The sequence below is a fragment of the Scyliorhinus torazame genome, chromosome 3 (genome assembly GCF_047496885.1).
Source record: "Scyliorhinus torazame isolate Kashiwa2021f chromosome 3, sScyTor2.1, whole genome shotgun sequence".
In the NCBI taxonomy this organism is placed as follows: domain Eukaryota; kingdom Metazoa; phylum Chordata; class Chondrichthyes; order Carcharhiniformes; family Scyliorhinidae; genus Scyliorhinus; species Scyliorhinus torazame.
The window spans coordinates 359,546,786-359,573,349 of record NC_092709.1 but is presented as its reverse complement, the minus strand read 5'-3'; the positions used below and the strand labels follow the sequence as shown (position 1 = coordinate 359,573,349).

Sequence of the window (26,564 nt, the reverse complement as noted above, 5' to 3'; positions counted from 1 at the left end):
CAGAGAGAGAGACACAGACACAGAGAGGGGGACACAGACGGAGAGAGAGAGAGACACTGACACAGAGAGACACAGACACAGAGAGAGGGACACAGACACAGAGAGAGGGAGACAGACGGAGAGAGTGACACAGACACAGAGAGGGACACAGACACAGAGAGAGGGACACAGACACAGAGAGTGACACAGAGAGAGACACAGACATAGAGAAACACAGACACAGAGAGACACAGACAGAGAGAGAGGGACACAGACACAGAGAGAGAGACACAGACATAGAGAGACTCATACACAGAGAGACACAGACACAGAGAGAGGGACACAGACAGAGAGAGAGAGACACAGACACAGAGAGGGGGACACAGACGGAGAGAGAGAGACACACAGAGAGAGGGATACAGACAGAGAGAGAGACACAGACATAGAGAGACACCGACACAGAGAGAGGGACACAGACAGAGAGAGAGATACAGAGAGAGACACAGAGAGAGACAGACACAGAGAGAGATACAGAGAGAGACACAGAGAGAGAGACAGACAGAGAGAGACACAGAGAGAGACACAGACAGAGAGAGAGTCGCAAAGAGACACAGACACAGGAAGAGAGACACAGATACAAAGAGAGGCACAGACAGAGAGAGAGACACAGACACAGAGAGAGACACAGACAGAGACACCGACACTGAGAGAGACACACAGACACAGAGAGAGACACAGACAGAGAGAGAGACACAGAGAGAGACACAGACACAGAGAGAGACTCAGAGAGAGATACAGACACAGAGAGAGACACAGACAGAGAGAGAAAGACACAGTCACAGAGAGACACAGACAGAGAGAGAGACACACAGACACTGAGAGAGACACAGAGAGAGAGACACAGAGAGACACAGACACAGAGAGAGAGACACAGACACTGAGAGAAATACAGACACAGAGAGAGACACAGAGGGAGACATAGACACAGAGTGAGGCACAGACACAGTGAGACACAGACACAGAGAGAGTGACACAGACACTGAGAGAGAAAGACACAGTCACAGAGAGACACAGGCAGAGACACAGACAGAGATAGACACAGACAGAGAGAGACACAGACACAGAGAGAGATACAGACACAGAGAGAGACACAGAGAGAGACACAGATAGACACAGAGAGAGACAGAGACACAGAGAGAGACACAGACACAGAGAGACACAGACACAGAGAGACATACACAGACACAGAGAGAGAGAGACACAGAGAGAAACTCAGAGAGACACAGAGAGGGTCACAGACACAGAGATACACAGACACAGAGAGAGACACAGAGAGAGACAGAGAGAGAGAGACAGAGAGAGAGACACAGACACAGAGAGATGCAGAGAGACACAGACAAAGAGAGAGACAGAGACACAGATAGACACACAGACAGAGAGAGAGAGACAGACAGAGAGAGACACACAAAGAGGCACACAGACAGAGATAGAGAGAGACACAAGCAGAGAGAGATACACAGAGAGAGACACAGACAGAGGGAGAGACACAGAGAGAGACACAGAGAGAGACACAGACACAGAGAGAGACACAGACACAGAGAAACACAGTCACAGAGAGAGACCGAGAGAGACACAGACACAGATAGAGACACAGACACAGAGAGAGACACAGACACACAGAGAGACACAGACACAGAGAGACACAGACACAGAGAGAGGGATACAGACACAGAGAGAGGGACACAGACACAGAGAGAGGGACACAGACACCGAGTGAGGGACACAGAAACAGAGAGAGTGACACAGACACAGAGAGAGAGGCACAGACGGAGAAAGACACAGACACAGAGAGAGGGACACAGACGGAGAGAGAGAGAGACACTGACACAGAGAGACACAGACACAGAGAGAGGGACACAGACACAGAGAGAGGGAGACAGACGGAGAGAGTGACACAGACACAGAGAGGGACACAGACACAGAGAGAGGGACACAGACACAGAGAGTGACACAGAGAGAGACACAGACATAGAGAAACACAGACACAGAGAGACACAGACAGAGAGAGAGGGACACAGACAGAGAGAGAGACACAGACATAGAGAGACTCATACACAGAGAGACACAGACACAGAGAGAGGGACACAGACAGAGAGAGAGAGACACAGACACAGAGAGGGGGACACAGACGGAGAGAGAGAGACACACAGAGAGAGGGATACAGACAGAGAGAGAGACACAGACATAGAGAGACACCGACACAGAGAGAGGGACACAGACAGAGAGAGAGATACAGAGAGAGACACAGAGAGAGAGACAGACAGAGAGAGACACAGAGAGAGACACAGACAGAGAGAGAGTCACAAAGAGACACAGACACAGGAAGAGAGACACAGATACAAAGAGAGGCACAGACAGAGAGAGAGACACAGTCACAGAGAGAGACACAGACAGAGACACCGACACAGAGAGAGACGCAGAGAGAGACACAGACAGAGAGAGAGACACACAGACACAGAGAGAGACACAGACAGAGAGAGAGACACAGAGAGAGACACAGACACAGAAAGAGACTCAGAGAGAGATACAGACACAGAGAGAGACACAGACAGAGAGAGAAAGACACAGTCACAGAGAGACACAGACAGAGAGAGAGAGACACAGACACGAGAGAGACACAGACACAGAGAGAGAGACACAGAGAGACACAGACACACAGAGAGAGACACAGACACTGAGAGAGATACAGACACAGAGAGAGACACAGAGGGAGACATAGACACAGAGTGAGCCACAGACACAGTGAGACACAGACACAGAGATAGAGACACAGACACAGAGAGAGACACAGACACACAGAGAGACACAGACACAGAGAGACACAGACACAGAGAGAGGGACACAGACACAGAGAGAGGGACACAGACACAGAGTGAGGGACACAGAAACAGAGAGAGTGACACAGACACAGAGAGAGAGGCACAGACGGAGAAAGACACAGACACAGAGAGAGGGACACAGACGGAGAGAGAGAGAGACACAGACACAGAGAGACACAGACACAGAGAGAGGGACACAGACAGAGAGAGAGGGATACAGACGGAGAGAGTGACACAGACACAGAGAGGGTCACAGACACAGAGAGAGGGACACAGACACAGAGAGTGACACAGAGAGAGACACAGACATAGAGAAACACAGACACAGAGAGACACAGACACAGAGAGAGGGACACAGACACAGAGAGAGGGATACAGATGGAGAGAGTGACACAGACACAGAGAGAGACACAGACACAGAGAGACACAGACACAGAGAGAGGGACACAGACACAGAGAGAGGGATACAGACGGAGAGAGTGACACAGACACAGAGAGGGACACAGACACAGAGAGAGGGACACAGACACAGAGAGAGACACAGAGAGAGACACAGAGAGAGAGGGAGACACACAGACACAGAGAGAGACACAGACAGAGAGAGAGACACAGAGAGAGACACAGACACAGAGAGAGACTCAGAGAGAGATACAGACACAGAGAGAGACACAGACAGAGAGAGAAAGACACAGTCACAGAGAGACACAGACAGAGAGAGAGAGACACAGACACTGAGAGAGACACAGACACAGAGAGAGAGACACAGAGAGACACAGACACAGAGAGAGAGACACAGACACTGAGAGAGATACAGACACAGAGAGAGACACAGAGGGAGACATAGACACAGAGTGAGACACAGACACAGTGAGACACAGACACAGAGAGAGAGACACAGACACTGAGAGAGAAAGACACAGTCACAGAGAGACACAGACACTGAGAGAGACACAGACACAGGCAGAGACACAGACAGAGATAGACACAGACAGAGAGAGACACAGACGCAGGCAGAGACACAGACAGAGATAGACACAGACAGAGAGAGACACAGACACAGAGAGAGACACAGACACAGAGAGAGACACAGGGAGACACAGACACAATGAGACACAGAGAGAGGCACAGACACAGAGACACAGACACAGAGAGAGACACAGAGAGACACAGAGAGAGACAGAGACACAGAGAGAGACACAGACACAGAGAGACACAGACACAGAGAGACATACACAGACAGAGAGAGAGAGACACACAGAGAGAAACTCAGAGAGACACAGAGAGGGTCACAGACACAGAGATACACAGTCACAGAGAGAGACACAGAGAGAGACAGAGAGAGAGAGACAGAGAGAGAGACACAGACACAGAGAGACGCAGAGAGACACAGACAAAGAGAGAGACAGAGACACAGATAGACACACAGACAGAGAGAGAGAGACAGACAGAGAGAGACACACAAAGAGGCACACAGACAGAGATAGAGAGAGACACAAGCAGAGAGAGATACACAGAGAGAGACACAGACAGAGAGAGAGACACAGAGAGAGACACAGAGAGAGACACAGACACAGAGAGAGTCACAGACAGAGAGAAACACAGTCACAGAGAGAGACCGAGAGAGAGACACAGAGCGAGACCGAGAGAGAGACAGACAGAGAGAGACACAGACACAGAGAGAGACACAGACACAGAGACACAGAGAGAGACACAGAGAGCGAGACAGAGAGCGAGAGAGACACAGACAGAGAGAGAGACAGAGAGAGAGACACAGACAGAGAGAGAGACACAGAGAGAGACACAGACAGAGACACAGACAGAGAGAGAGACACAGACACAGAGAGAGACACAGAGAGCGAGACAGAGAGAGAGACAGACAGAGAGAGACACACAGAGAGACAGACACAGAGAGCGAGACAGAGAGCGAGAGAGACACAGACAGAAAGACACAGACACAGAGAGACACAGACACAGAGAGCGAGACAGACAGAGAGAGACACACAGAGAGACAGACATAGAGAGCGAGACAGAGAGCGAGAGAGAAACAGACACAGAGACACAGAGAGAGAGACTGACACAGAGAGACACAGAGACACAGAGAGAGACACTGACACAGAGAGACACAGAGAGAGACACAGAGAGCGAGACAGAGAGCGAGACAGACAGAGAGAGACACACAGAGAGACAGACACAGAGACACAGACACAGAGAGACACAGAGAGAGACACAGAGAGCGAGACAGAGAGCGAGACAGACAGAGAGAGACACACAGAGAGGCCGACACAGAGAGCGAGACAGAGAGCGAGAGAGACACAGACACAGAGAGAGACACAGAGAGAGACACAGTCACAAAGACACAGAGAGAGACACAGAGAGCGAGACAGACAGAGAGAGACACACAGAGAGACAGACACAGAGAGCGAGACAGAGAGCGAGAGAGACACAGACACAGAGAGAGACACAGAGAGAGACATAGTCACAGAGACACAGAGAGAGACACAGAGAGCGAGACAGAGAACGAGACAGACAGAGAGAGACTCACAGAGAGACAGACACAGAGAGCGAGACAGAGAGCGAGAGAGACACAGACACAGAGAGAGACACAGAGAGAGACACAGACAGAGAGAGAGACGCAGAGAGAGACACAGAGAGAGACACAGACACAGAGAGAGACACAGAGAGCGAAACAGAGTGCGAGAGAGACACAGACACAGAGAGAGACACAGAGAGAGACACAGTCGCAGAGAGAGACCGAAAGAGAGACACAGTCATAGAGAGATACCGAGAGAGAGACACAGTCACAGAGATAGACCGAGAGAGATAGAGAGCGAGAGGGAGACAGAGAGCGAGAGAGACAGAGAGAGACACACTGAGAGACAGACACAGAGAGCGAGACAGAGAGCGAGAGAGACAGAGAGAGACACACAGAGACAGACAGAGAGAGCGCGACAGAGCGCGAGAGAGACACAGACACAGAGAGAGTCACAGAGAGAGACCGAGAGAGAGACACAGTCACAGAGATAGACCGAGAGAGACAGAGAGCGAGAGAGAGACACACAGAGAGACACACAGAGAGACAGACACAGAGAGCGAGACAGAGAACGAGAGAGACGCAGACACAGAGAGAGACACAGAGAGAGACACAGTCACAGAGAGAGACCGAGAGAGAGACACAGTCACAGAGAGAGACCGAGAGAGAGACACAGTCACAGAGATAGACCGAGAGAGACAGAGAGAGAGAGGGAGACAGAGAGCGAGAGAGACAGAGAGAGACACACAGAGAGACGGACACAGAGAGCGAGACACAGACAGAGAGAGACACCGAGAGAGACACAGAGAGAGACACAGACACAGAGAGACACAGAGAGACACAGACACAGAGTGAGGCACAGAGAGAGACACAGACACAGATAGAGATACAGACACAGAGAGAGACACAGACACAGATAGAGACACAGACAGGGAGAGAGCGACACAGACACAAAGAGAGACACAGACACAGAGAGACACAGACACAGAGAGAGACACAGAGAGAGACACAGACAGAGACAAAGACAGAGAGAGAGAGACACAGTCACAGAGAGACACCGAGAGACAGAGAGACACAGACACAGAGAGACACAGAGAGATACACAGAGAGAGACACAGACATAGAGAGACACAGACACAGAGAGAGGGACACAGACAGAGAGAGAGAGACACACAGACACAGAGAGGGGGACACAGATGGAGAGAGAGAGACACACAGAGAGAGGGATACAGACACAGAGTGAGACACAGACATAGAGAGACACCGACACAGAGAGAGGGACACAGACAGAGAGAGAGACACAGACACAGACCCACAGAGAGAGACACAGAGAGAGACACAGAGACAGGGAGAAACAGACACAGAGAGAGACACTGTCACAGAGAGACAGTGAGACACACAGAGAGACACACAGACACTGAGAGATACACAGAGAGAGAGACACATACAGACAGAGAGACACAGAGAGAGAGACAAAGACACAGAGAGACAGAGACACAGAGAGTGACACAGAGAGACACAGAGAGAGACAAAGACACACAGAGAGTCACAGACACACAGAGAGAGACACAGACACAGATAGACACAGGCACACAGAGAGAGACACAGAGAGAGACACAGACGCACAGAGAGACACAGACACACAGAGAGGCACAGACACAGAGAGACACACAGAGAGGGGCACAGACACACAGAGAGAATCAGACACACCGAGAGACGCAGACACAGAGAGATAGACACAGAGCGACACAGACACAGAGAGAGACACAGACACAGAGAGAGAGACAGTGAGAGAGACTTAGAGAGAGACACAGAGAGACACAGACACAGAGAGAGACACAGTGAGAGAGTCTTAGAGAGAGACACAGAGAGACACAGACACACAAAGAGACACAGACACACAGAGAAACACAGACACAGAGAAACACAGACACAGAAAGAGACACACAAACAGAGAGAGACACACAGGCACAGAGAGAGACAGAGACACAGAGAGACACAGACACACAGAGAGACACAGACACAGGGAGAGACACAGAGAGAGACACAGACACAGAGAGAGACACACAGATACAGAGAGAGACACAAAGAGACACAGACACAGAGAGAGACACACAGACACAAAGAGAGACACAGACACTGAGAGAGAGAGACACAGACACAGAGAGACACAGAGAGAACACAGACACAGAGAGAGACACAGACACAGATAGAGACACAGACACAGATAGAGACACAGACAGGGAGAGAGAGACACAGACACACAGAGAGACACAGACACAGAGAGACACAGACACAGAGAGACACAGACACAGAGAGAGGGATACAGACACAGAGAGAGGGACACAGACACAGAGTGAGGGACACAGAAACAGAGAGAGGGACACAGACACAGAGAGAGAGGCACAGACGGAGAAAGACACAGACACAGAGAGAGGGACACAGACGGAGAGAGAGAGAGACACAGACACAGAGAGACACAGACACAGAGAGGGACACAGACACAGAGAGAGGGATACAGACGGAGAGAGTGACACAGACACAGAGAGGGACACAGACACAGAGAGAGGGACACAGACACTGAGAGGGACACAGAGAGAGACACAGACATAGAGAGACACAGACACAGAGAGACACAGACAGAGAGAGAGGGACACAGACATAGAGAGACTCAGACACAGAGAGACACAGACACAGAGAGAGGTACACAGACACAGAGAGAGAGACACAGACACAGAGAGGGGGACACAGACGGAGAGAGAGAGACACACAGAGAGAGGAATACAGACACAGAGAGAGACACAGACATAGAGAGACACCGACACAGAGAGAGGGACACAGACAGAGAGAGAGATACAGAGAGAGACAGACACAGAGAGAGATACAGAGAGAGACACAGAGAGAGAGACAGACAGAGAGAGACACAGAGAGAGACACAGACAGAGAGAGAGTCGCAAAGAGACACAGACACAGGAAGAGAGACACAGATACAAAGAGAGGCACAGACAGACAGAGAGAGACACAGACACAGAGAGAGACACAGACAGAGACACCGACACTGAGAGAGACACACAGACACAGAGAGAGACACAGACAGAGAGAGAGACACAGAGAGAGACACAGACACAGAGAGAGACTCAGAGAGAGATACAGACACAGAGAGAGACACAGACAGAGAGAGAAAGACACAGTCACAGAGAGACACAGACACAGAGAGAGAGACACAGACACTGAGAGAGACACAGACACAGAGAGAGAGACACAGAGAGACACAGACACAGAGAGAGAGACACAGACACTGAGAGAGATACAGACACAGAGAGAGACACAGAGTGAGACATAGACACAGAGTGAGACACAGACACAGTGAGACACAGACACAGAGAGAGAGACACAGACACTGAGAGAGAAAGACACAGTCACAGAGAGACACAGACACTGAGAGTGACACAGACACAGGCAGAGACACAGACAGAGATAGACACAGACAGAGAGAGACACAGACGCAGGCAGAGACACAGACAGAGATAGACACAGACAGAGAGAGACACAGACACAGAGAGAGATACAGACACAGAGAGAGACACAGGGAGACACAGACACAATGAGACAGAGAGAGAGACACAGATAGACACAGAGAGAGACAGAGACACAGAGAGAGACACTGACACAGAGAGACACAGACACAGAGAGACATACACAGACAGAGAGAGAGAGAGACACAGAGAGAAACTCAGAGAGACACAGAGAGGGTCACAGACGCAGAGATACACAGACACAGAGAGAGACACAGAGAGAGACAGAGAGAGAGAGACAGAGAGAGAGACACAGACACAGAGAGACGCAGAGAGACACAGACAAAGAGAGAGACAGAGACACAGATAGACACACAGACAGAGAGAGAGAATCAGACAGAGAGAGACACACAAAGAGGCACACAGACAGAGATAGAGAGAAGTCACAAGCAGAGAGAGATACACAGAGAGAGACACAGACAGAGGGAGAGACACAGAGAGAGACACAGAGAGAGACACAGACACAGAGAGAGACACAGACAGAGAGAAACACAGTCACAGAGAGAGACCGAGAGAGAGACACAGAGCGAGACCGAGAGAGACACAGACACAGATAGAGACACAGACACAGAGAGGGACACAGACACACAGAGAGACACAGACACAGAGAGACACAGACACAGAGAGAGGGATACAGACACAGAGAGAGGGACACAGACACAGAGAGAGGGATACAGACACAGAGAGAGGGACACAGACACAGAGTGAGGGACACAGAAACAGAGAGAGTGACACAGACACAGAGAGAGAGGCACAGACGGAGAAAGACACAGACACAGAGAGAGGGACACAGACGGAGAGAGAGAGAGACACAGACACAGAGAGACACAGACACAGAGAGAGGGACACAGACACAGAGAGTGGGATACAGACGGAGAGAGTGACACAGACACAGAGAGGGACACAGACACAGAGAGAGGGACACAGACACAGAGAGGGACACAGAGAGAGACACAGACATAGAGAAACACAGACATAGAGAAACACAGACACAGAGAGACACAGACAGAGAGAGAGGAACACAGACACAGACAGAGAGAGAGAGACACAGGCATAGAGAGACTCAGACACAGAGAGACACAGACATTGAGAGAGGGACACAGACACAGAGAGAGAGACACACAGAGAGAGGGATACAGACACAGAGAGAGACACAGACATAGAGAGACACCGACACAGAGAGAGGGACACAGACAGAGAGAGAGATACAGAGAGAGACACAGAGAGAGACAGACACAGAGAGAGACACAGAGAGAGACAGAGAGAGCGAGACAGACAGAGAGAGACTCAGAGAGAGACACAGACAGAGAGAGAGTCACAAAGAGACACAGACACAGAAAGAGAGACACAGATACCAAGAGAGGCACAGACAGAGAGAGAGACACAGTCACAGAGAGAGACACAGTCAGAGACACCGACACAGAGAGAGACACAGAGAGAGACACAGACAGAGAGAGAGACACACAGACACAGAGAGAGACACAGACAGAGAGAGAGAAACAGAGAGAGACACAGACACAGAGAGAGACTCAGAGAGAGATACAGACACAGAGGGAGACACAGACAGAGGGAGAAAGACACAGTCACAGAGAGACACAGACAGAGAGAGAGAGACACAGACACTGAGAGAGACACAGACACAGGGAGAGAGACACAGAGAGACACAGACACAGAGAGAGAGACACAGACACTGAGAGAGATACAGACACAGAGAGAGACACAGAGGGAGACATAGACACAGAGTGAGACACAGACACAGTGAGACACAGACACAGAGAGAGAGACACAGACACTGAGAGAGAAAGACACAGTCACAGAGAGACACAGACACTGAGAGAGACACAGACACAGGCAGAGACACAGACAGAGATAGACACAGACAGAGAGAGACACAGACGCAGGCAGAGACACAGACAGAGATAGACACAGACAGAGACAGACACAGAGAGAGACACAGACACAGAGAGAGACACAGGGAGACACAGACACAATGAGACACAGAGAGAGGCACAGACACAGAGACACAGACACAGAGAGAGACACAGAGAGACACAGAGAGAGACAGAGACACAGAGAGAGACACAGACACAGAGAGACACAGACACAGAGAGACATACACAGACAGAGAGAGAGAGACACACAGAGAGAAACTCAGAGAGACACAGAGAGGGTCACAGACACAGAGTAACACAGACACAGAGAGAGACACAGAGAGAGACAGAGAGAGAGAGACAGAGAGAGAGACACAGACACAGAGAGACGCAGAGAGACACAGACAAAGAGAGAGACACAGACACAGAGAGAGACACAGACAGAGAGAAACACAGTCACAGAGAGAGACCGAGAGAGAGAGACAGCGAGACCGAGAGAGAGACAGACAGAGAGAGACACAGACACAGAGAGAGACACAGACACAGAGACACAGAGAGAGACACATTGAGCGAGACAGAGAGCGAGACAGACAGAGAGAGACACACAGAGAGACAGACACAGAGAGCGAGACAGAGAGCGAGAGAGACACAGACAGAGAGAGAGACAGAGAGAGAGACACAGACAGAGAGAGAGACACAGAGAGAGACACAGACAGAGACACAGACAGAGAGAGAGACACAGACACAGAGAGAGACACAGAGAGCGAGACAGAGAGAGAGACAGACAGAGAGAGACACACAGAGAGACAGACACAGAGAGCGAGACAGAGAGCGAGAGAGACACAGACAGAAAGACACAGACACAGAGAGACACAGACACAGAGAGCGAGACAGACAGAGAGAGACACACAGAGACAGACAGAGAGAGCGAGACAGAGAGCGAGAGAGAAACAGACACAGAGACACAGAGAGAGACACTGACACAGTGAGACACAGAGAGAGACACAGAGAGACACAGAGAGAGACACTGACACAGAGAGACACAGAGAGAGACACAGAGAGCGAGACAGAGAGCGAGACAGACAGAGAGAGACACACAGAGAGACAGACACAGAGACACAGACACAGAGAGACACAGAGAGAGACACAGAGAGCGAGACAGAGAGCGAGACAGACAGAGAGAGACACACAGAGAGGCCGACACAGAGAGCGAGACAGAGAGCGAGAGAGACACAGACACAGAGAGAGACACAGAGAGAGACACAGTCACAGAGACACAGAGAGAGACACAGAGAGCGAGACAGACAGAGAGAGACACACAGAGAGACAGACACAGAGAGCGAGACAGAGAGCGAGAGAGACACAGACACAGAGAGAGACACAGAGAGAGACATAGTCACAGAGACACAGAGAGAGACACAGAGAGCGAGACAGAGAACGAGACAGACAGAGAGAGACACACAGAGAGACAGACACAGAGAGCGAGACAGAGAGCGAGAGAGACACAGACACAGAGAGAGACACAGAGAGAGACATAGACAGAGAGAGAGACGCAGAGAGAGACACAGAGAGAGACACAGACACAGAGAGAGACACAGAGAGCGAAGCAGAGCGCGAGAGAGACACAGACACAGAGAGAGACACAGAGAGAGACACAGTCGCAGAGAGAGACCGAGAGAGAGACACAGTCACAGAGAGAGACCGAGAGAGAGACACAGTCACAGAGATAGACCGAGAGAGATAGAGAGCGAGAGGGAGACAGAGAGCGAGAGAGACAGAGAGAGACACACAGAGAGACAGACACAGAGAGCGAGACAGAGAGCGAGAGAGACAGAGAGAGACACACAGAGACAGACAGAGAGAGCGCGACAGAGCGCGAGAGAGACACAGACACAGAGAGAGTAACAGAGAGAGACCGAGAGAGAGACACAGTCACAGAGATAGACCGAGAGAGACAGAGAGCGAGAGAGAGACAGACAGAGAGAGACACACAGAGAGACAGACACAGAGAGGGAGACAGAGAACGAGAGAGACACAGTCACAGAGAGAGACCGAGAGAGAGACACAGTCACAGAGATAGACCGAGAGAGACAGAGAGCGAGAGGGAGACAGAGAGCGAGAGAGACAGAGAGAGACACACAGAGAGACAGACACAGAGAGCGAGATACAGACAGAGAGAGACACCGAGAGAGACACAGAGAGAGACACAGACACAGAGAGACACTTAGAGAGGCAGAGAGAGCGATAGAGTCACAGACGTGGACAGACGCAGAGATAAACAGAGAGAGAGACACAGACAGAGAGAGAAACACAGAGACACAGAGAGAGACACAGAGAGAGACACAGACACAGAGAGAAACAGACACAGAGAGAGACACTGGCACAGAGAGACAGTGAGACACACAGAGAGACACACAGACACTGAGAGATACACAGAGAGACACAGACACAGAGCGAGACAAAGACACAGAGAGACAGACACACAGGGACACAGAGAGTGACACAGAGAGACACAGAGAGAGACAAAGACACACAGAGAGTCACAGACACAGAGAGAGAGACACAGACACAGATAGACAAGGCACACAGAGAGAGACACAGAGAAAGACACAGACGCACAGCGAGACACAGACACACAGAGAGGCACAGACACAGAGAGACAGAGAGACACACAGAGAGGGCACAGACACAGAGAGATAGACACAGAGAGACACAGACACAGAGAGAGATGCAGACACAGAGAGAGAGACAGTGAGAGAGACTTAGAGAGAAACACAGAGAGACACAGACACAGAGAGAGACACAGTGAGAGAGTCTTAGAGAGAGACACACAGACACACAGACACACAGAGAGACACAGACACACAGAGAAACACAGACACAGAGAGACACAGACACAGAGAGAGAGACACAAACGGAGAGAGACACACAGGCACAGAGAAAGACAGAGAGAGTCACAGAGACACAGAGAGAGACAGAGAAACAGAGAGACACAGACACACAGAGAGACACAGACACAGGAAGAGACACAGAGAGAGACACAGACACAGAGAGAGAGACACAGATACAGAGAGAGACACAAAGAGACACAGACACAGATAGAGACACACAGACACAAAGAGAGACACAGACACAGAGAGAGAGACACACAGACACAGAGAGAGCACAGACACAGAGAGAGGCACAGAGAGAGACACAGACACAGATAGAGACACAGACACAGAGAGAGACACAGACACAGAGAGACACAGACACAGAGAGAGGGATACAGACACAGAGAGAGGGATACAGACACAGAGAGAGGGACACAGACACAGAGAGAGGGACACAGAAACAGAGAGAGGGACACAGACCCAGAGAGGGACACAGAGAGACACAGAGAGAGACAAAGACACACAGAGAGTCACAGACACACAGAGAGAGACACAGACACATATAGACACAGGCACACAGAGAGATACACAGAGAGAGACACAGACGCACAGAGAGACACAGACACAGAGAGAGACACAGACACAGAGAGACAGAGAGACACACAGAGAGAGCACAGACACAGAGAGAGGCACAGAGAGAGATACAGACACAGATAGAGACGCAGACACAGAGAGAGACACAGACACAGATAGAGACACAGACAGGGAGAGAGAGACACAGACACAAAGAGAGACACAGGCACAGAGCGACACAGACACAGAGAGAGGGATACAGACACAGAGAGAGGGACACAGACACAGAGAGAGGGATACAGACACAGAGAGAGGGACACAGACACAGAGAGAGGGACACAGAAACAGAGAGAGGGACACAGACACAGAGAGAGAGACACAGACGGAGAGAGACACAGACACAGAGAGAGGGACACAGACACAGAGAGGGACACAGAGAGACATAGAGAGAGACAAAGACACACAGAGAGTCACAGACACAGACACATTTAGACACAGGCACACACAGAGAGAGACACAGAGAGAGACACAGACGCACAGAGAGACACAGGCACACAGAGAGAGGCACAGACACAGAGAGACAGAGAGACACTCAGAGAGAGGCACAGACACACAGAGAGAATCAGACACACCGAGAGATGCAGACACAGAGAGATAGACACAGAGAGACACAGACACAGAGAGAGACGCAGACACAGAGAGAGACACAGTGAGAGAGACGTAGAGAGAGACACAGAGAGACACAGACACAGAGAGAGACACAGTGAGAGGGTCTTAGAGAGAGACACAGAGAGACACAGACACACAGAGAGACACAGGCACACAGAGAAACACAGACACAGAGAGACACAGACACAGAGAGACAGAGAGACACACAGAGAGGGGCACAGACACACAGAGAGACAGAGACACACCGATAGACGCAGACACATAGAGATAGACACAGAGAGACACAGACACAGAGAGAGACGCAGACACAGAGAGAGACACAGTGAGAGGGTCTTACAGAGAGACACAGAGAGACACAGACACACAGAGAGAGACAGAGACACAGAGAGACACAGACACACAGAGAGACACAGACACAGGGAGAGACACAGAGAGAGACACAGACACAGAGAGAGAGACACAGATACAGAGAGAGGCACAAAGAGACACAGACAGAGAGAGAGACACACAGACACAAACAGAGTCACAGACAGAGAGAGAGAGAGACACACAGACACAGAGAGACACAGAGAGACACAGACACAGAGAGAGGCACAGAGAGATACACAAACACAGATAGAGACACAGACACAGAGCGAGACACAGACGCACAGAGAGACACAGACACAGAGAGAGACACAGACACAGAGAGACAGAGAGACACACAGAGAGAGCACAGACACAGAGAGAGGCACAGAGAGAGATACAGACACAGATAGAGACGCAGACACAGAGAGAGACACAGACACAGATAGAGACACAGACAGGGAGAGAGAGACACAGACACAAAGAGAGACACAGACACAGAGAGACACAGACACAGAGAGAGGGATACAGACACAGAGAGAGGGACACAGACACAGAGAGAGGGATACAGACACAGAGAGAGGGACACAGACACAGAGAGAGGGACACAGAAGGAGAGAGAGAGACACAGACACAGAGAGAGGGACACAGACACAGAGAGGGACACAGAGAGACATAGAGAGAGACAAAGACACACAGAGAGTCACAGACACAGACACATATAGACACAGGCACACAGAGAGAGACACAGAGAGAGACACAGACGCACAGAGAGACACAGACACACAGAGAGACACCGACACAGAGAGACAGAGAGACACTCAGAGAGAGCACAGACACAGAGAGAGGCACAGAGAGAGATACAGACACAGATAGAGACGCAGACACAGAGAGAGACACAGACACAGATAGAGACACAGACAGGGAGAGAGAGACACAGACACAAAGAGAGACACAGGCACAGAGAGACACAGACACAGAGAGAGGGATACAGACACAGAGAGAGGGACACAGACACAGAGAGAGGGATACAGACACAGAGAGAGGGACACAGACACAGAGAGAGGGACACAGAAACAGAGAGAGGGACACAGACACAGAGAGAGAGACACAGACGGAGAGAGACACAGACACAGAGAGAGGGACACAGACACAGAGAGGGACACAGAGAGACATAGAGAGAGACAAAGACACACAGAGAGTCACAGACACAGACACATATAGACACAGGCACACAGAGAGAGACACAGAGAGAGACACAGACGCACAGAGAGACACAGACACACAGAGAGACACCGACACAGAGAGACAGAGAGACACTCAGAGAGAGACACAGTGAGAGAGTCTTAGAGAGAGACACAGAGAGACACAGACAAACAGAGAGACACAGACACACAGAGAAACACAGACACAGAGAGACACAGACACAGAGAGACAGTGAGACACACAGAGAGACACACAGACACTGAGAGATACACAGAGAGACACAGACACAGAGAGAGACAAAGACACAGAGAGACAGACACACAGGGACACAGAGAGTGACACAGAGAGACACAGAGAGAGACAAAGACACACAGAGAGTCACAGACACACAGAGAGAGACACAGACACAGATAGACACAGGCACACAGAGAGAGACACAGAGAAAGACACAGACGCACAGAGAGACACAGACACACAGAGAGGCACAGACACAGAGAGACAGAGAGACACACAGAGAGGGGCACAGACACACAGAGAGAATCAGACACAACGAGAGACGCAGACACAGAGAGATAGACACAGAGAGACACAGACACAGAGAGAGACGCAGACACAGAGAGAGAGACAGTGAGAGAGACTTAGAGAGAAACACAGAGAGACACAGACACAGAGAGAGAGACACAGTGAGAGAGTCTCCGAGAGAGACACAGAGAGACACAGACACACAGAGAGACACAGACACACAGAGAAACACAGACACAGAGAGACACAGACACAGAGAGAGAGAGACACAAACAGAGAGAGACACACAGGCACAGAGAAAGACAGAGAGAGACACAGAGACACAGAGAGAGACAGAGACACAGAGAGACACAGACACACAGAGAGACACAGACACAGGGAGAGACACAGAGAGAGACACAGACACAGAGAGAGAGAGACACAGATGCAGAGAGAGAAACAAAGAGACACAGACACAGAGAGAGACACACAGACACAAAGAGAGACACAGGCACAGAGGGAGAGACACACAGACACAGAGAGACACAGAGAGAGCACAGACACAGAGAGAGGCACAGAGAGAGACACAGACACAGATAGAGACACAGACACAGAGAGAGACTCAGACACAGATAGAGACACAGACAGGGAAAGAGAGAAACAGACACAAAGAGAGACACAGACACAGAGAGACACAGACACAGAGAGAGGGACACAGACGGAGAGAGAGAGAGAGACACAGACACAGAGCGAGGGACACAGACACAGAGAGGGACACAGAGAGACAGAGAGAGAGAGACAAAGACACACAGAGAGTCACAGACACACAGAGAGAGACACAGACACATATAGACACAGGCACACAGAGGGAGACACAGAGAGAGACACAGACGCACAGAGAGACACAGACACACAGAGAGACACAGACACAGAGAGGCAGAGAGACACACAGAGAGAGCACAGACACAGAGAGAGGCACAGAGAGAGACACAGACACAGATAGAGACTCAGACACAGAGAGAGACACAGATAGAGACACAGACAGGGAGAGAGAGACACAGACACAAAGAGAGACACAGACACAGAGAGACACAGACACAGAGAGAGGGACACAGACACAGAGAGAGGGACACAGACACAGAGAGAGGGACACAGAAGGAGAGAGACACAGACACAGAGAGAGGGACACAGACGGAGAGAGAGAGAGACACAGACACAGAGAGAGGGACACAGACACAGAGAGGGACACAGAGAGACACAGAGAGAGACAAAGACACACAGAGAGTCACAGACACAGAGAGAGAGACACAGACACATATAGACACTGGCACACAGAGACAGACACAGAGAGAGACACAGATGCACAGAGAGACACAGACACACAGAGAGACACAGACACAGAGAGACAGAGAGACACACAGAGAGAGGCACAGACACACAGAGAGAATCAGACACACCGTGAGACGCAGACACAGAGAGATAGACACAGAGAGACACAGACACAGAGAGAGACGCAGACACAGAGAGAGACACAGTGAGAGAGACGTAGAGAGAGACACAGAGAGACACAGACACAGAGAGAGACACAGTGAGAGGGTCTTAGAGAGAGACACAGAGAGACACAGACACACAGAGAGACACAGACACACAGAGAAACACAGACACAGAGAGACACAGACACAGAGAGATAGAGAGACACACAGAGAGGGGCACAGACACACAGAGAGACACAGACACACCGAGAGACGCAGACACAGAGAGATAGACACAGAGAGAGACAGACACAGAGAGAGATGCAGACACAGAGAGAGAGACACAGTGAGAGGATCTTAGAGAGAGACACAGAGAGACACAGACACACAGAGAGACACAAACACACAGAGAAACACAGACACAGACAGACACAAACACAGAGAGAGACACACAAACAGAGAGAGACACACAGGCACAGAGAAAGACAGAGAGAGACACAGAGACACAGAGAGAGACAGAGACACAGAGAGACACAGACACACAGAGAGACACAGACACAGGGAGAGACACAGAGAGAGACACAGACACAGAGAAAGAGACACAGATACAGAGAGAGACACAAAGAGACACAGACACAGAGAGAGACACACAGACACAAAGAGAGACACAGACACAGAGAGAGAGACACACAGACACAGAGAGACACAGAGAGAGCACAGACACAGAGAGAGACACAGAGAGAGACACAGACACAGATAGAGACACAGACACAGAGAGAGACTCAGACACAGATAGAGACACAGACAGGGAGAGAGAGAAACAGACACAAAGAGAGACACAGACACAGAGAGACACAGACACAGAGAGAGGGACACAGACGGAGAGAGAGAGACACACAGACACAGAGCGAGGGACACAGACACAGAGAGGGTCACAGAGAGACACAGAGAGAGACAAAGACACACAGAGAGTCACAGACACACAGAGAGAGACACAGACACATATAGACACAGGCACACAGAGAGAGACACAGAGAGAGACACAGACGCACAGAGAGGCAGAGAGACACACAGAGAGAGCACAGACACAGAGAGAGGCACAGAGAGAGACACAGACACAGAGAGAGACACAGACACAGATAGAGACACAGACAGGGAGAGAGAGACACAGACACAAAGAGAGACACAGACACAGAGAGACACAGACACAGAGAGAGGGATACAGACACAGAGAGAGGGACACCGACACAGAGAGAGGGATACAGACACAGAGAGAGGGACACAGACACAGAGAGAGGGACACAGAAACAGAGAGAGGGACACAGACAGAGAGAGAGAGACACAGACGGAGAGAGACACAGACACAGAGAGAGGGACACAGACGGAGAGAGAGAGAGACACAGACACAGAGAGAGGGACACAGACACAGAGAGGGACACAGAGAGACACAGAGAGAGACAAAGACACACAGAGAGTCACAGACACACAGAGAGAGACACAGACACATATAGACACTAGCACACAGAGAGAGACACAGAGAGAGACACAGATGCACAGAGAGACACAGACACACAGAGAGACAACGACACAGAGACAGAGAGACACACAGAGAGAGGCACAGACACACAGAGAGAATCAGACACACCGTGAGACGCAGGCACAGAGAATAGACACAGAGAGACACAGACACAGAGAGAGACGCAGACACAGAGAGAGACACAGTGAGAGAGTCGTAGAGCGAGACACAGAGAGACACAGACACAGAGAGAGACACAGTGAGAGGGTCTTTGAGAGAGACACAGAGAGACACAGACACACAGAGAGACACAGACACACAGAGAAACACAGACACAGAGAGACACAGACACAGAGAGACAGAGTGACACACAGAGAGGGGCACAGACACACAGAGAGACACAGACACACCGAGAGACGCAGACACAGAGAGATAGACACAGAGAGACACAGACACAGAGAGAGACGCAGACACAGAGAGAGACACAGTGAGAGGGTCTTAGAGAGAGACACATGAGAGACACAGACACACAGAGCGACACAGACACACAGAGAAACACAGACACAGAGAGACACAGACACAGAGAGACAGAGAGACACACAGAGAGGGGCACAGACACACAGAGAGACACAGACACACCGAGAGACGCAGACACAGAGAGATAGACACAGAGAGACACAGACACAGAGAGAGACGCAGACACAGAGAGAGAGACACAGTGAGAGGATCTTAGAGAGAGACACAGAGAGACACAGACACACAGAGAGAGACACAAACAGAGAGAGACACACAGGCACAGAGAGAGACAGAGAGAGACACAGAGACACAGAGAGAGACAGAGACACAGAGAGACACAGACACACACAGAGACGCAGACACAGGGAGAGACACAGAGAGAGACACAGACACAGAGAGAGAGACACAGATACAGAGAGAGACACAAAGAGACACAGACAGAGAGAGAGACACACAGACACAAACAGAGTGACAGACACAGAGAGAGAGACACACAGACACAGAGAGACACAGAGAGACACAGACACAGAGAGAGGCACAGAGCGAGACACAAACACAGATAGAGACACAGGCACAGAGAGAGACACAGACACAGATAGAGACACAGCCAGGGAGAGCGAGACACAGACACAAAGAGAGTCACAGACACAGAGAGACACAGACACAGAGAGAGAGACACACAGACACAGAGTGAGACACAGAGAGAGACACAGAGAGAGACACAGACAGAGAGAGAGACACAGTCACAGAGAGACACAGAGAGACAGAGAGACGCAGACACAGAGAGAGAGAGTGTCACAGGCACAGAGACAGACACAGAGAGAGATACAGACACAGAGAGAGACACAGAGAGAGACACAGACTCAAAGAGAGAGACACAGAAACTGAGAGAAATACAGACACAGAGAGAGAGAAACACAGACACAGAGAGAGACACAGACAGAGAGAGAGAGACACAGTCAGAGAGAGACACAGACACAGAGAGACACAGAGAGAGACACAGAGAGAGACACAGGCACAGAGAGAGACACAGACAGAGAGAGAGAGACACAGACACTGAGAGAGAATCAGACACAGAGAGAGACACCGAGAGAGACACATACACAGAGAGAGACACAGACACAGAGAGAGAGACACAGGCACAGAGAGAGGGACACAGACGGAGAGAGAGAGAGACACAGACACAGAGAGACACAGACACAGAGAGAGGGACACAGACACAGAGAGAGGGACACAGACGGAGAGAGTGACACAGACACAGAGAGGGACACAGACACAGAGAGAGGGACACAGACACAGAGAGGGACACAGAGAGAGACACAGACATAGAGAGACACAGACATAGAGAGACACAGACACAGAGAGAGGGACAGAGACACAGAGAGAGAGACACAGACATAGAGAGACACAGACACAGAGAGACACAGACACAGAGAGAGGGACACAGACTCAGAGGGAGAGACACAGACACAGAGAGGTGGACACAGACGGAGAGAGAGAGACACACAGAGAGAGGGACACAGACACAGAGAGAGACACAGACATAGAGAGACACCGACACAGAGAGAGGGACACAGACAGAGAGAGAGACACAGACACAGTCCCACAGAGAGAGACACAGAGAGAGACACAGACACAGAGAGAAACAGACACAGAGAGAGACACTGTCACAGAGAGACAGTGAGACACACAGAGAGACACACAGACACTGAGATATACACAGAGAGAGACACACACACACAGACAGAGAGACACACAGACACAGAGAGACACAGACTCACAGAGAGACACAGACACACAGAGAAACACAGACACAGAGAGACACAGACACACAGAGAGAGACACAAACGGAGAGAGACACACAGACACAGAGAGAGACAGAGAGACAGAGACACAGAGAGAGACAGAGACACAGAGAGACAAAGACACACAGAGAGACACAGACACAGGGAGAGACACAGAGACAGACACAGGCACAGAGAGAGAGACACAGATACAGAGAGAGACACAAAGAGACACAGACACAGAGAGAGACACACAGACAGAGAGAGAGAGACACACAGACACAGAGAGACACAGAGAGACACAGACACAGAGAGAGGCACAGAGAGAGACACAAACACAGATAGAGACACAGACACAGAGAGAGACACAGACACAGATAGAGACACAGACAGGAAGAGCGAGACACAGACACATAGAGAGACACAGACACAGAGAGACACAGACACAGAGAGAGAGAGACTCAGACACAGAGAGAGACACAGAGAGAAACACAGACAAAGAGAGACACAGTCACAGAGAGACGCAGACACAGAGAGAGAGACACAGGCACAGAGACAGACACAGAGAGAGACACAGAGAGAGATACAGACACAGAGCGAGACACAGAGAGACACACAGACACAAAGAGAGAAACACAGACACAGAGAGAGACACAGACAGAGAGAGAGAGACACAGTCAGAGAGCGAAAGAGAGAGAGAGAGACACAGACACAGAGAGAGACACAGAGAGAGACACAGAGAGAGACACAGACAGAGAGAGAGAGACACAGACACTGAGAGAGATACAGACACAGAGAGAAACACAGAGAGAGACACAGACACTGAGAGAGACACAGTGAGAGGGTCTTAGAGAGAGACACAGAGAGACACAGACACACAGAGAGAGACACAAACAGAGAGAGACACTCAGGCACAGAGAGAGACAGAGAGAGACACAGAGACACAGAGAGAGACAGAGACGCAGAGAGACACAGACACACAGAGAGACACAGACACAGGGAGAGACACAGAGAGAGACACAGACAGAGAGAGAGAGACACAGATACAGAGAGAGACACAAAGAGACACAGACAGAGAGAGAGACACACACAGACCCAGAGAGACACAGAGAGACACAGACACAGAGAGAGGCACAGAGAGAGAAACAAACACAGATAGAGACACAGACACAGAGAGAGACACAGACACAGATAGGGACACAGACAGGGAGAGCGAGACACAGGCACAAAGAGAGACACAGACACAGAGAGACACAGAGAGAGAGAGACACAGACACAGAGAGAGACACAGAGAGAGACACAGACAGAGACACAGACAGAGAGAGAGACACAGTCACAGAGAGACACAGGGAGACAGAGAGACGCAGACAAAGAGAGAGATAGAGACACAGACACAGATACAGACACAGAGAGAGATAAAGACACAGAGAGAGACACAGAGAGAGACACAGACACAAAGAGAGAGACACAGACACTGAGAGAGATACAGACACAGAGAGAGAGAAACGCAGACACAGAGAGAGACACAGACAGAGAGAGAGACACACAGTCAGAGAGAGACAGAGACACACAGACACAGAGAGACACAGAGAGAGACACAGAGAGAGACACAGGCACAGAGAGAGACACAGACACAGAGAGAGAGACACAGACACGGAGAGAGAATCAGACACAGAGAGAGACACAGAGAGAGACACATACACAGAGAGAGACACAGACAGAGAGAGAGAGAGAGAGACACACAGACACAGAGAGAGGCACACAGACGGAGAGAGACAGAGACACAGACACAGAGAGACACAGACACAGAGAGAGGGACACAGAGACAGAGAGAGGGACACAGACGGAGAGAGTGACACAGACACAGAGACGGACACAGACACAGAGAGAGGGACACAGACACAGAGAGGGACACAGAGAGAGACACAGACATAGAGAGACACAGACACAGAGAGACACAGACACAGAGAGAGGGACAGAGACACAGAGAGAGAGACACAGACATAGAGAGACACAGACACAGAGAGACACAGGCACAGAGAGAGGGACACAGACACAGAGAGAGAGACACAGACACAGAGAGGGGGACACAGACGGAGAGAGAGAGACACACAGAGAGAGGGACACAGACACAGAGAGAGACACAGACATAGAGAGACACCGACACAGAGAGAGGGACACAGACAGAGAGAGAGACACAGACACTGTCCCACAGAGAGAGACACAGAGAGAGACACAGACACAGGGAGAAACAGACACAGAGAGAGACACTGTCACAGAGAGACAGTGAGACACACAGAGAGACACACAGACACTGAGATATACACAGAGAGAGAGACACACACAGACACTGAGAGATACACAGAGAGACACAGACACGGAGAGAGACAAAGACACAGAGAGACAGACACACCGAGACACAGAGAGTGACACAGAGAGACACAGAGAGAGACACAGACACAGGGAGAAACAGACAGAGGGAGAGACACTGTCACAGAGAGACAGTGAGACACACAGAGAGACACACAGACACTGAGAGATACACAGAGAGAGACACACACACAGACAGAGAGACACAGAGAGAGACAAAGACACAGAGAGACAGAGACACAGAGAGTGACACAGAGAGACACAGAGAGAGACAAAGACACACAGAGAGAGACACAAACGGAGAGAGACACACAGGCACAGAGAGAGACACAGAGAGATACAGACACACAGAAGACATAGACACACAGAGAGACACAGAGAGACAAAGACAGAGAGAGACACAGTCGCAGAGAGAGACCGAGAGAGAGACACAGAGCGAGACCGAGAGAGAGACATACAGAGAGAGACACAGACAGAGAGAGAGACACAGACACAGAGACACAGAGAGAGACACATTGAGCGAGACAGAGAGCGAGACAGACAGAGAGAGACACACAGAGAGACAGACACAGAGAGCGAGACAGTGAGCGAGAGAGACACAGACACAAAGACACAGACACAGAGAGACACAGACACAGAGAGCGAGACAGACAGAGAGAGACACACAGAGAGACAGACATAGAGAGCGAGACAGAGAGCGAGAGAGACACAGACACAGAGACACAGAGAGAGACACTGACACAGAGAGACACAGAGAGAGACACAGAGAGACACAGAGAGAGACACAGACACAGAGAGACACAGAGAGAGACACAGAGAGCGAGACAGAGAGCGAGACAGACAGAGAGAGACACACAGAGAGACAGACACAGAGACACAGACACAGAGAGACACAGAGAGAGACAGAGAGCGAGACAGAGAGTGAGACAGACAGAGAGAGACACATATAGAGGCAGACACAGAGAGCGAGACAGAGAGCGAGAGAGACACAGACACAGAGAGAGACACAGTCACAGAGACACAGAGAGAGACACAGAGAGCGAGACAGAGAACGAGACAGACAGAGAGAGACACACAGAGAGACAGACACAGAGAGCGAGACAGAGAGCGAGAGAGACACAGACACAGAGAGAGACACAGAGACACAGACACAGAGAGAGACACAGAGAGAGACACAGACACAGAGAGAGAGAGAGACACAGTCACATAGAGAGACACAGAGAGAGACACAGAGAGAGACAAAGACACAGAGAGAGACACAGAGAGAGACACAGACACAGAGAGAGAGACAGAGAGAGACACAGAGAGCGAGACACAGACAGAGAGAGACACCGAGAGAGACACAGAGAGAGACACAGACACAGAGAGACACTTAGAGAGGCAGAGAGAGCGATAAAGTCACAGAAGTGGACAGACGCAGAGATAAACAGAGAGAGAGACACAGACAGAGAGAGAAACACAGAGACACAGAGAGAGACACAGAGAGGGACACAGACACAGAGAGAGACACAGACACAGAGAGAGACACTGTCACAGAGGGACAGTGAGACACACAGAGAGACACACAGACACTGAGAGATACACAGAGAGAGACACACACACAGAGACAGAGAGACACACAGAGAGACACAGACACAGAGAGAGACAAAGACACAGAGAGACAGACACACAGGGACACAGAGAGTGACACAGAGAGACACAGAGAGCGACAAAGACACACAGAGAGTCACAGACACACAGAGAGACACAGACACAGATAGACACAGGCACACAGAGAGAGGCACAGAGAGAGACACAGACGCACAGAGAGACACAGACACACAGAGAGAATCACAGACACAGAGAGACAGAGAGACACACAGAGAGGGGCACAGACACACAGAGAGAATCAGACACACCGAGAGA

General features: G+C 50.5%; 1 long non-coding RNA gene across 1 annotated transcript in view; it reads left to right on the top strand.

The window, feature by feature from the left end:
• The window catches only part of LOC140409645 (uncharacterized), a 217,565-nt gene that overhangs the window by 129,215 nt on the left and 61,786 nt on the right, over positions 1–26,564 (top strand). The window lies entirely within an intron of this gene.